Source organism: Erythrolamprus reginae, chromosome 7 (assembly GCF_031021105.1).
Source record: "Erythrolamprus reginae isolate rEryReg1 chromosome 7, rEryReg1.hap1, whole genome shotgun sequence".
NCBI lineage: Eukaryota > Metazoa > Chordata > Lepidosauria > Squamata > Dipsadidae > Erythrolamprus > Erythrolamprus reginae.
The window spans coordinates 43964787-43976850 of NC_091956.1; the positions used below are offsets into that span (position 1 = coordinate 43964787).

The 12064-nt window shown below is 44.8% G+C and overlaps 1 protein-coding gene and 1 pseudogene across 1 annotated transcript in view; one reads left to right on the plus strand and one right to left on the minus strand.

Moving 5' to 3' along the window:
* The window catches only part of LOC139170655 (polypeptide N-acetylgalactosaminyltransferase-like 6), a 337623-nt gene that overhangs the window by 210059 nt on the left and 115500 nt on the right, over nucleotides 1-12064 (plus strand). The gene's annotated exons all lie outside the window — the stretch shown is intronic.
* LOC139169999 (aconitate hydratase, mitochondrial pseudogene) lies at nucleotides 1291-7098 on the minus strand (annotated as a pseudogene).

The following is a 12064-nucleotide window of genomic DNA, read 5'->3' on the forward strand; positions in this document are numbered from 1 at the left end:
CCCAACTCTGGACACCTTCAAGAGGAGATTGGACTTCCATTTGGCTGGGGTGCTGTAGGGTTTCCTGCTCAGGCAGGGGGTTGGACTCGATGACCTAACGGTCCCTTTCAACTCTATTAATAAAATAAAATAAAATATATATTTTTTAATAAATTCACTTTTGAACTTTTACAAAAAGGACTCTGAATTTTATTTGTCTTACATTCTGACTGGCAGCTTGACATTAAGCAAAGTCTGAAAAAATGGCACAATTGCCATGCCAGAGCAACCCCTACAAACCTCAGCAGATGGTTCCAGTTGGCGGCGGAGGTGGAGGTGAACATTGACATATATATTTTCCCATGCTTATATTTATTTATTTATTTAATTGGATTTGTATGCCGCCCCTCTTTGAGGACTCAGGGCGGCTAAGAACATATACAAAAAGACAGTAATAAAATCAATCCAATTAATATACATAAAAAACAATCCTTAAAAATCTAACTTAAAAAACCCCCTTCCATTAACATTCATTCAACAAATCATACTAAAAACATTTGTTGGACAGGGGGAAGATCTAGTAAATATTGCTATATATATAGAAGATGGTCACTTATATCAACAACCAAATGGTTACATAGTTATAGTCAGGTTTAAAAGGGCTCTAAACCATTATATGGGACTTTAAAAAATAAAAAAAAAGTTTATTCAAATCTTAAATCAAGCTTTGTGCAGATTTTCAAAGTGGTGCTTCATTTTGACAGTGCTTCAGGCAAAACATCCCTTTGAAGCTGGCTTTGCAAAGTAGTGCCGTCCTCTTCTTTTCATTATTTATTTATTTATTTATTTATTTATTTAGTCCAATACACAATGAGGGTTTTAGTGGGTATATATCAATATACACATAGTAAATACACGATGAAGGTTATAGAGGAGATACTCATAGTAAAATATATCTAAGAAATAATAGAAAAGAAGATATAGGAATAGAATATATCAATGAAAGAATAGAAGAAGAGATATAGGAATAGAGGAAAGGTATAGGAGATATAGGAGAGCAATAGGACAGGGGACGGAAGGCACTCTAGTGAACTTGTACTCGCCCCTTACTGACCTCTTAGGAATCTGGATAGGTCAACCGTAGATAATCTTTTTTTTTTTTTTGCAATAATCTTTAATTTTAAATTCTTTCATCATCACTGAAATTAATGGGCAAGAAAAGAATTGAAAAATAAATATGAAGCAATATTAGACAACCGAAATGAATGAAAGACAGGCAGTTATGAAAGATAGAACTGTATAATGGAAAAGAAGAAGAAAAAAAATACTTTTATTGATGTAGGCAAGTTAATTGAAATGAATAGGAAGCTAAAGTTACATTTGATCACATACATTTATTCTCAAGAATTGTTGTGGAATTGCACTTTAATGGAAATTACTCATCAAGTCCACTGGATACATTATGTGCGTAGATTCAGTGCTTCTGTAGCTCTTTCATTCTGTTGAGTGCACTACCGGCTTGGAACCACTCAATCTGAGTCTCATTGAAGGTGTGGTTCAGTATTATTGTTTCTTGGCTCCTGTTAGGATGTTTAATGATGCATTTCAGGGGCTTTCCAGGGACAAAATCTTTTAGACCCACAATGCTTAACTTGTCCACAGGATGGATCTTGTCATAATCAGCTGGATCAGCAAATGTTAGTGGCAAGAGTCCTTGCTTCTTCAAATTGGTTTCATGAATCCTGGCAAAGCTCTTGACAATAATGGCCCTTCCTCCTAGATGCCGCGGCTCCAAAGCTGCATGTTCCCGACTTGAGCCTTCCCCGTAATTTTCGTCTCCAACAACAACCCATTTAATATTATGTTTCTTGTAGTAACGGGCTGTGTCAGGAATAGGTCCAAACTCCTGTGTTAATGCATTTCTAACCAAGTTGGCCTTGTCATTTTCAATATTTATAGCTCCAATCAATAGGTTGTTTGAAATGTTGTCCAGGTGCCCACGGAATTTGAGCCAGGGGCCCGCTGCTGAAATGTGGTCAGTTGTACATTTCCCTTTTACCTTTATGAGGATCAGCATATCGTCCAGGTCCTTGCCATTCCACTTGTCAAAGGGCTCAAGTAGTTGCAAACGCTGGCTAGTGAGGCTCACATCCACATGTTGGCTACTACCATCCTTTGGAGGATACTGATAGGTATCCTGGCCTGGATCAAATTCCAATTTTGGCAACTCATCAGCATCAGGGGGCTCAAGCTTAAACTTCTTTCCATCTGCTCCTGTCAGTAAGTCACGCTCCGGGTTAAACTTCAAACTGCCAGCAAGTGCCAGGGCTGTTACTATCTCTGGAGAAGTTACAAATGCATGTGTCTCAGGATTGGCATCATTACGACCAGTAAAATTTCTGTTATAGGATGTAACAATTGTATTCTTTTCACCTTTTTTAGTATCTTTTCTGTCCCATTGGCCTATGCAGGGCCCACATGCATTAGCAAGAACCACTCCACCAACATCACGCAAAATATTTGAATATCCATCTCTTTCAATTGTGGCCCGTATCTGCTCTGAACCGGGTGTAATGGTGAACTGAAACTTGCACTTAACACCATGACTTAGTGCCTGTTTTGCTACTGCTGCAGAGCGCCCCATATCCTCATAGCTTGAATTAGTGCAGCTGCCAATCAGACCAACTCGAATATCCACTGGCCATCCTTTTTTTTTCTGCCACAGAGCCAATCTCTTCTATTGTGTGTGCCGTAGATAATCTAAGGGTAAAGTGTTGGGGGTTTGGGGATGACACTATGGAGTCCGGTAATGAGTTCCACGCTTCAACAACTCGGTTACTGAAGTCATATTTTTTACAGTCAAGTTTGGAGCGGTTAATATTAAGTTTAAATCTGTTGTGTGCTCTTGTGTTGTTGTGGTTGAAGGTGAAGTAGTCGCCGACAGGCAGAACGTTGCAGCATATGATCTTGTGGGCAATACTTAGATCTTGTTTAAGGCGTCTTAGTTCTAAACTTTCTAGGCCCAGGATTGAAAGTCTAGTCTCATAGGGTATTCTATTTCGAGTGGAGGAGTGAAGGGCTCTTCTGGTGAAGTATCTTTGGACATTTTCAAGGGTGTTAATGTCTGAGATGCGATATGGGTTCCAAACAGATGAGCTGTATTCAAGGATGGGTCTGGCAAAAGTTTTGTAAGCTCTGGTAAGTAGTGTGAGATTGCCAGAGCAGAAGCTACGTAGGATTAGGTTTACAACTCTTGAAGCCTTCTTGGCTATATTGTTGCAGTGGGCTTTGGCACTTAAATCTTTTGTTATTAGTATACCAAGGTCTTTAACTGAATGGGGATTATCTGTGATAATTTGATTATTCAGTTTGTATTTGGAGTTCAGATTCTTCTTCCCAATGTGTAGGACAGAGCATTTGCTAGTTGAGATTTGGAGTTGCCATCTGTTAGACCACTCAGAAACAGCGTCAAGGTCTTTTTGGAGAGTAGTTGTGTTATCGGTGGTGTTGAAGAGTTTTACATCATCGGCGAAGAGGACACAGTTGCTTGTGATGTAATCGCAAAGGTCATTGATGTAGAGAATGAAGAGCATTGGTCCCAGTACACTACCTTGGGGAACACTGCTTTTAACTGGGACGGGGCTGGATATGGTGCTTCCTATTTTGACCACTTGTTGTCTGTTTGACAGGAATGCTGTATTCCATCTGTGGAGGGATCCTGAGATGCCATAGGATTTGAGTTTTAGGAGTAGTTTGTCGTGGACCACTGAATCAAAGGCTTTGCAGAAGTCAATATAAATTGCATCTGTAGATTTCCCTTGATCTAGATGAGTTGTCCATATATTTTTGCAGTGGAGGAGCTTCAGGGTGCAGGATAGTTTTTTTCTGAAACCAAATTGTTTGTTAGAGAGCAAATTATTAGTTTCTAAATGGAGAGTAATTGATTTGTTTATAATTGATTCCATGACTTTGCATGGGACGCAGCATAGTGAAATTGGTCTGTAGTTATCTACAAGAGAGGGGTCTCCTTTTTTGAAGATGGGGATGACTATTGCTTTCGACCATAGCTTAGGAAGTGTGCTGGTTCTGAAGGATTTTTCAAAAATTATGCTTAGTGGTTCAGCTATGGCAGAAGAGAGCTTTTTTAGGAAGTATGCACATAGACCATCTGGTCCGACTGATAGAGAAGGTTTAAGGTCATGTAATGCTTTTTCAACTTGGTCTTCAGTGAAGTCTACTTGAGTTACCAGCAAAATAAATCTACTGCATTACTTAATTTCAGATCACTTCAGCTGTCTCCTTTGGCATATCCAATAGGCTTCTATTCATGCAGTGAAATGAATGCTTCTAATGAATTGCTGAAGTGGCTTTAGTGCCTGTGTAACATACTGTATGTGCAGTGTCCTGTTATAGATACTGGGTACACTAGAGGAAGCTGTCAGAGTAACATGAAGTATTTCAAGGGGGCAAATAATATTGTGCCTCATGATTACAACTTAGAACAGTCCCATGCAGAACTTTTTAAATCTTTCAAACCAAGGAACTCCCCCAGTAAAATTTCAAGCAATTGAAACAAGATTGTATGGTGAATGGGGAACAAAAAAGAGAAAAAAAGAAATAGAAAAAGAAAAAAACCTTGAAGAATCCCAATTCAGATTTCTGGATTTCAGAACCTTGATGAGTTCCTCCAAAAATACAGCATATAAAATTAGTTAGATAAAATTAGTTAGACAAGCCTTGATTTTTCCTGCCAAGTTGTCAAACTTTATAGCAGCAGATAACATTAAAACAAATATATATCCAACATATAGTTGAATATATGTTTCACTATGTGTGTACCCATGTATGTGTACCCACATTACATCTTTTTTCTGTATACTGAAATTTAGCAGAATCTTTTTGGAATGATCATAGTTTCAGACATAGACATCCAAAGTGAGAACAAATGAAAAAATGTCTATTTCAGTCTTTCAAAGCAAACTCTGTCCTTTACATATTTCTATGTAATGTTACAACAGAAATATTAAAGCGAAAAGCTTAGGTTGTGAGATTGTAACATATATAACACTTTGGAATTATCATGAATAGAAAAGGACGTATTTTCTCACAGGTGGTGTTAAATATTACTTGAAGTTCTTTTTGTACATTTTCTCCTGTAGCCGATATAAGATAAGACAAACACTCAGCATTTTTTTCTGATATAGTTGAACACATTAAAAAAGATATAGTCAAGAAACAACAAGATGTAAAATTTCCCTATGTCAAGTAATTAAAATTGTGTAACAAAAGATATAGTAGCACTTTTCCTTGCATTGAAGTTTGCCTTTAACTCAATGAACACAAAGCATAAGATTTCTGGGAAGGGCACCTTCTCACTCTAGATATGCAAAGCATGATTTGTGAAAAATAAGCAGAAATCATTGCATCCTATTAGAGAAATATGCTGCCCAGGAACTTGAACAGCTGGAGTTTCTAAAATAGGAATTGCTTATGCCATATTTTAGAAAGCTGTTTTAGAAATATAAATATTTATACAATTTGTGAACTCTCCATCCTGCTGTAAAAACAAAACCAGCTAAAGAAATAATTTTAATGCCTATTTGTAGGTATTCCAAAATGGCAACAGCTACAGTTGCTACACCTGGACTACAGAAGTCCTGATGGCCATTAAATGGTAGCCAAAGAGTATTATTTTATCCTTGGTTTTTAAAAAACACTCTATAGGTTGTTTCAGTAAGATAAGTATGTAGATACTGTACAGGTACTGTAGAAAGAAGAAAAGAAACCCTGATTCTTGTGATACTCCTCTGACTAATGAATTTGTTAAAAGATATCATAGGTAAGATTTATAAAATACTGTTTCAGAAGAAGACTATTGATGTACAGTTGTTAAAAAGAGGGTTATATCAAAAGGAAGCCATAATAATATTTTTGAAGAGCAGCAATTAGAACAATAACAATAAAAAGAAATATGTTGTCAAAAAGAAATATAACTTAACACATACACACACACACACAAATCTTGTATGTATAGACTTATATCTCGTTGTTCCAGCTTTAAATTTTATTACCTCAGTAGTATCCTGCCTGATCCTAAAATCTCACAGAATCAGAGATAACTAATTTTTTTTAAAAAGATGATTCAGATTAGAATTCATGGAAAACCATTCTCATATTCTGTTTATGATTTATGGAATTCAAGCACTCTGAAGTAGAACCATTGATTGAGTGATTGATTGATTGATTGATTGATTGATTGATTGATTGTTAGAGTTGAAAGGGACCATGCAGGTCATCAAGTCCAAACCCCTGCCTGAGCAGGAATCCTATAGCACCCCAGTCAAGTGGCAGTCCAATCTCCTTGAAAGTGTCCAGAGTTGGGGAGTTCACAACCTCCGCAGACAGGCTGTTCCACTGGTTGATCGCTCTGACCATCAGGAAGTTCTCCACTGCATCTGGAAGGAGAGTCCAACATGGGTAGTTTACCAATCCTATTGGTAGAGACTGAGTTAAATATTTACATATTAATTGAGTACCGCCCCATTGTATCCTGTTTTAAAAACTCAGTCCCAGTGTAGAGACTGCTGAGTTTTGCTCTTAGAAATTAAAGTGTTTAAAATGTTAAGCTTATCATTACCTGTTTAATTTTTCTCTTTTTTTGTCTTTCAGGTGGTGATGAGGACCTGGATGGGGTCTCTGCCCTCCGCGGGCAACACCTCCAACGAATCTCCTCAGGGGTCTTTTCCCCCTGTGGGAATTGCCCCGGAGAGGAGCACCTCAGCCTGGGGTCCCTGGTCTCCGAGACCATACTAAGGCTGCAAGCCGAAGGTGGGGGGGTCCGCCCCCCCACTGGGAGGCTTGAGATCGCTCCCGAGACCCGGCATGGCTTGCCGAAGGAGCGATCAGCTGTTCGGCGGCAAGAAAAAAAGCCGCCGCCGCAACTGCCGCCATAAAAGAAAGCCGCCACCGCCGCTGCAACAGCGCTGCCGCCGGGACCACCAGGCTATTGAGGGCAGCAGAGGCGAGAGCCAGGGCGACCACCCTGGCAGAGACCGCCACCAGCGGCAGAGCGAGAAGCAGCAAGCCCGGAAAGACTGCGAATGGCACGGGCGCCGCCATCTTGATTGGAGATCATGGGCAGGCGCGATTAGGTGCGAAACGGTGGGATTCTGGCGGCAAGAGCGCAAAAGGGGCTGTTAGACCCCAGTGCGCAGGCGCAAGAGGCTAGAACGCCTGAGCGCCATTTTGGGGAGTAATCCACGAGCTGTTAAGGTGTGGAGTCACGGAGCTTTCTGTATTTCCAGCGTTAACCGTGAGTAAGCATGGAAGAACAGGCCAGGACCGACAAGAGCAGCTCCCCCGCTGTAAACGACAAGGGTAAGGGAAAGGCAAAAGACAAGACAAAAGCCTCCCATTCCTCTAGTTCCTCGTTAAAGGAAGCTGAGAAGCGTATTATGGCCCTTGAAAAAAAGCTGGAAGCGGCCCTGCAGCCCTCCCCCACGGGATTGCCTCTTACTCAGCGGCAACAGCTGACCCCTGACCAGATGAGCACCCAATCTCCCTTGGGGGCTACTGGGATCATGCCAACAGGGGACTGGTCGCCTGACAGACAATTTCAACCTCTATCTCAGGCCATGCCATCACCTGGCACCTGGACCAGGCCGGGGTCTGCAGGTCACTCAGTCCGAAGCCTGCAGGGGCCTTCTGCTACCTTTATCCCCACGGCAGCAGGCTTAAGGGGTCCATCTGGCTCCTGGCAGCAGATGCCACCTGACCTGCAAGAAATCATTGCCAATGCTTACTCACAAGGCATCGCAACGGGGGTGCAACAAGGCGCTAGGCACCCTCAACAGGCTCCAGAAAGAAACCCTTGGTCGGTACTGCCCCCTTCGGGCGTGGGGTTGTTGATGGAGGAACCACAATTTGAGGAAAGCCATAGAGAATATGACTGGTCAGAGGACGAGACAGCGCCAGAACAACCACCAGCGGTAGGCCTGTTCAAACCGACGCTTTTCAGGACCTTGCTCTGCAAGGCCAAGCAGGTGATGAATCTACCGGGCGCGCCAAAGGCGGCTGAAACCGCAGACATGACAAAGACTTCAGATGCCCTCCTCAAGGAGCCTCAGCCTGAAACCGACCACTTCCCGGCGTCACACATCTTTGTGGAAGGAGTCAAGCGGCCTTGGCAGCATCCGGCAGCGGCACAAGGGCCCTCGAACCTCGAGCGGAAGTTTTACACCTTCGACGAGGAGGTAGAGAAACTCCTTGAGTTCCCGCCAATCGACCAACCGGTAGTGACACTTGTCTCCAGCGCTTTGGTGCCCTCGGAAACTGGCGACAGCCTGAAGCCGGAGGATAGGAAGGCGGAGACATTGCTGCGAAAGGCGCATCAGATGTCCGGCTGGGGGTTCAGGGCGGCTGCCGCGGCATCATTCATCAACAGGGCATCCATTATGTGGTTGCAGGAAATGCAATCCAGGCTCAGGCCGGACGACGGGCGTCTCCGTCAAGACCTGAGCAAGCTGCGAGCGGCAGCGGAATTCTCTGCAGATGCCACCCTCCATGCGGCAAAGTTCTCGGCTAGAAGCATGACAACCGCTATGTCGTCACGACGCCTTCTCTGGCTGAGAAATTGGCAGGCGGACCTAAAATCTAAGTGGCAGTTGGCCTCAAGCCCGTTCCAGGGATCCATGCTATTCAGGGAGAGTTTGGAGAAGGTCCTCATAGAGGACAGAGACAAAAGGAAAGTGCTCCCCAGGGCTAATAGAAGACAGGACCGTAGGTCCGCTCCATACACAAGGCGCCAGAATCCTTGCTGGGAAGCCACCTCCGGAACGGGACAGGCCCAAAGATCCTTTGCTCAGGGCCAATACGGTCAATACAGCCAACCAGCCTTTCGATCCGATCAGGGATCGTTTCAGGACAGACCCCGAGGCTATCAACAATCGAGACGGCCATTTCGGGGGAATAACCAGAGAGGGTTTCGTCGCTCCAAGTGACTCAGCCTTGATGCCGATAGGAAGGAAGCTTCAACATTTCAGTCCCTCCTGGCGGCTCACATCATCCAACAAATGGGCCGTGGCCACGGTTTCACAAGGGCTCCGGTTGGAGTTTATCCAACCTCCACCCAATCGCTTCCTTCATTGCCCCGTAATACGGGACTCACAAAAGAGACTACAACTCCGCGAGGAGATCAAACATTTATTGGACATTCACGCTATAGAGCCGGTACCCCGGCAGGAAGAAGGCAAGGGGTTCTACTCAGTGATCTTTATAGTACCCAAGGCCTTAGGGGGATGCCGGCTAATCCTGAACCTAAAACAACTGAATGTTTTCATGAAGTACAGGAGATTTCGAATGCATTCCTTGCAGAAAATTATAGCATCTATACGGTCCCAAGATCTATTAACATCCATAGATCTAAAGGAAGCGTACCTGCATGTCCCCATACATCCAAGCCATCGGCGGTTCCTCCGCTTCTGCTCCGAGGGGAAGCACTTTCAGTACAGGGCCATGCCTTTCGGCCTGTCGTCAGCCCCACGAACTTTCACCAAACTGCTGGACATTTTGACTGCAGACCTGTGACAGCAATCAATCCGGTTGATGGCTTACCTGGACGACATAATCATTCTGTCCAGGTCCCCATCGGGAGCCAGGACCGACTTGGACAGGACTGTGCAAACGCTGGAATCTCACGGTTTCACAAATAATATGGAGAAAAGTCACCTGTCTCCCACTACCAGATTGCTGCATTTGGGATCAGTCATAGACACCTTGTCAAGCACGGTATCCCTTTCTCCGGAAAGACAACACAACATACGACAACTGATCTCCAGCATTCAACACAGCAGGAGAGTTCCACTGGCATTGTTATCCAAAATTCTGGGAACCTTGGTGTCAGCCATAGGCATCGTTCCTTGGGCCAGACACCATATTCGAGATCTACAATGGTTCTTGCTTCCCGCTCAGAGGACCAAGAGGAGCCACTGCTGCAAGAAGGTCCATGTCCCACGGGCAGTCAGAGAGTCCCTGAGATGGTGGACATCGCAGGCCTTAAGCAAGGGTTCCCCATTTCGGCTACGGAATCCAGTAACCCTTACGACCGATGCCAGCCTTTCAGGATGGGGCGCACACATTGGACATCACATGGCCCAGGGACTCTGGTCGGACAAGGACTTGGAACCAGTCAATATAAATTTCCTTGAACTGAGGGCAGTATTCTTAGCCCTCCAAACGTTTACCCCACTAGTGCAGGACAGACATGTACGGGTCCTGACAGACAATGTTGCAACCAGGGCCCATCTGAACCACCAGGGGGGCACGAGGTCACAACGCCTCATGGAGGAAGCCAATCACCTTTTCAATTGGGCCGAGAATCACTTGGCATCCTTGACGGCCGAACATATTGCCGGCGTCAGCAATACTCAGGCGGACTGGTTGAGCAGGACCATTCTAGATCCGTCAGAATGGAGATTGGACCCCTCCATTTTTCATCAGATGACTCAAAGGTTTGGGAGTCCTTTAGTGGACCTGTTTGCGACTCAGCGGAACGCTCAGCTCCCCAGGTTCTACACACGCTTCCCGGAACCAGAGGCAGAAGGGATCAACGCCCTTCTTTCCCCTTGGCCACCCGGTCTGCTCTACGCCTTCCCTCCAACAAGTCTCATTCCCAGGGTGGTGGAGAAGATTCTGGAGGAGAGAGCGGAAGTGCTGTTGGTGGCGCCACACTGGCCTCGACGTCCATGGTTCTCCGACCTAGTGGCACTATTGGTGTCACCTTCGTGGAGAATTCCAGACCGGATCATCGCCCTCAGTCAAGGGAATCTGCAACATCCGGATCCCCAGTGGCTACATCTAACCGTGTGGCACTTGAGAGGAGCAGGCTGAAACAACAAAAGTTACTGGAGAAGGTCATTGATACAATACAGGCAGCACGACGTCCATCTACTTCAAGGATTTACCAGGCGACTTGGCGAGCCTTCTGTAAGTTCTGTGAACAGCGTCGTTTGAACCCGACTGAAGCATCAGTGATTACAGTGTTGGAATTCCTGCAAACGGGGATAGAGCGGGGTTTAGCTCCTAATACCCTAAAGAGACAGGTGGCAGCCCTGGCAACTATGATACAAGTTCCAGAGGCACGCTCGTTAGCTTTTCACCCATGGGTGAGAGACTTCGTACGAGGAGCCACAAATAAACACAGCCCTCCAGTACGAAGATTCCCGTCATGGGACCTTACATTAGTACTCAGAGCATTGACTAAACCACTGTTTGAGCCCTTGAGGTCCATCTCTCTACGACTGCTCTCCATTAAAACAGCGTTCCTGGTCGCAATAACGTCGGCACGTAGAGTGTCAGAAATAGCGGCCCTATCAGTTAGGCCGGACCTCTGTATCTTTTATCCAGACAGAGTCGTGCTAAGACTGGACCCCACCTTTATACCTAAGGTGAATACTACATTTCATAGGAAACAGGAACTAATACTCCCTGATTTTTGTACTCATGGGAACCATCCATCTGAATTGAGATGGCACAAAATAGACGTCAGGCGAGCTCTGAAAATCTACATCAGACAAACTGAAACGTTCAGGAAATCTGAACAATTGTTCATTTCTTTCTCGCAACATCAGATGGGACTTGGACTGTCTTCTAAATCTATTAGCCGTTGGCTCAAAGATTGTATCACGGAAGCTTACAAGGCTAGGGACCTGACCCCACCATTAGGGTTGACAGGTCATTCGACATGGAGTGCGGCCACATCAGCTGCCTGGTCCACGCAAGCATCCATAGAAGATATTTGCAAAGCCGCAACCTGGGCGGCTCCTTCAATCTTCGTTAAGCATTATAAGTTGGACTCTTTTGCCTCAGCGGACGCAGCATTCGGAAGACGTGTTTTGCAACGAGTTTGTTCTTCCCCGACGTCCCTGATAAGACCTTCTCCCTCCCATGGGCCTTAATCTTTGGCATATCCCATGTTGGACTCTCCTTCCAGATGCAGTGGAGAAGGACCGTTGTACCTACCTGAACAGTCTTCTCGCTGCACTGGAAGGAGAGTCCAACCCCACCCGGCACTGCTAAGTTCAGGGAC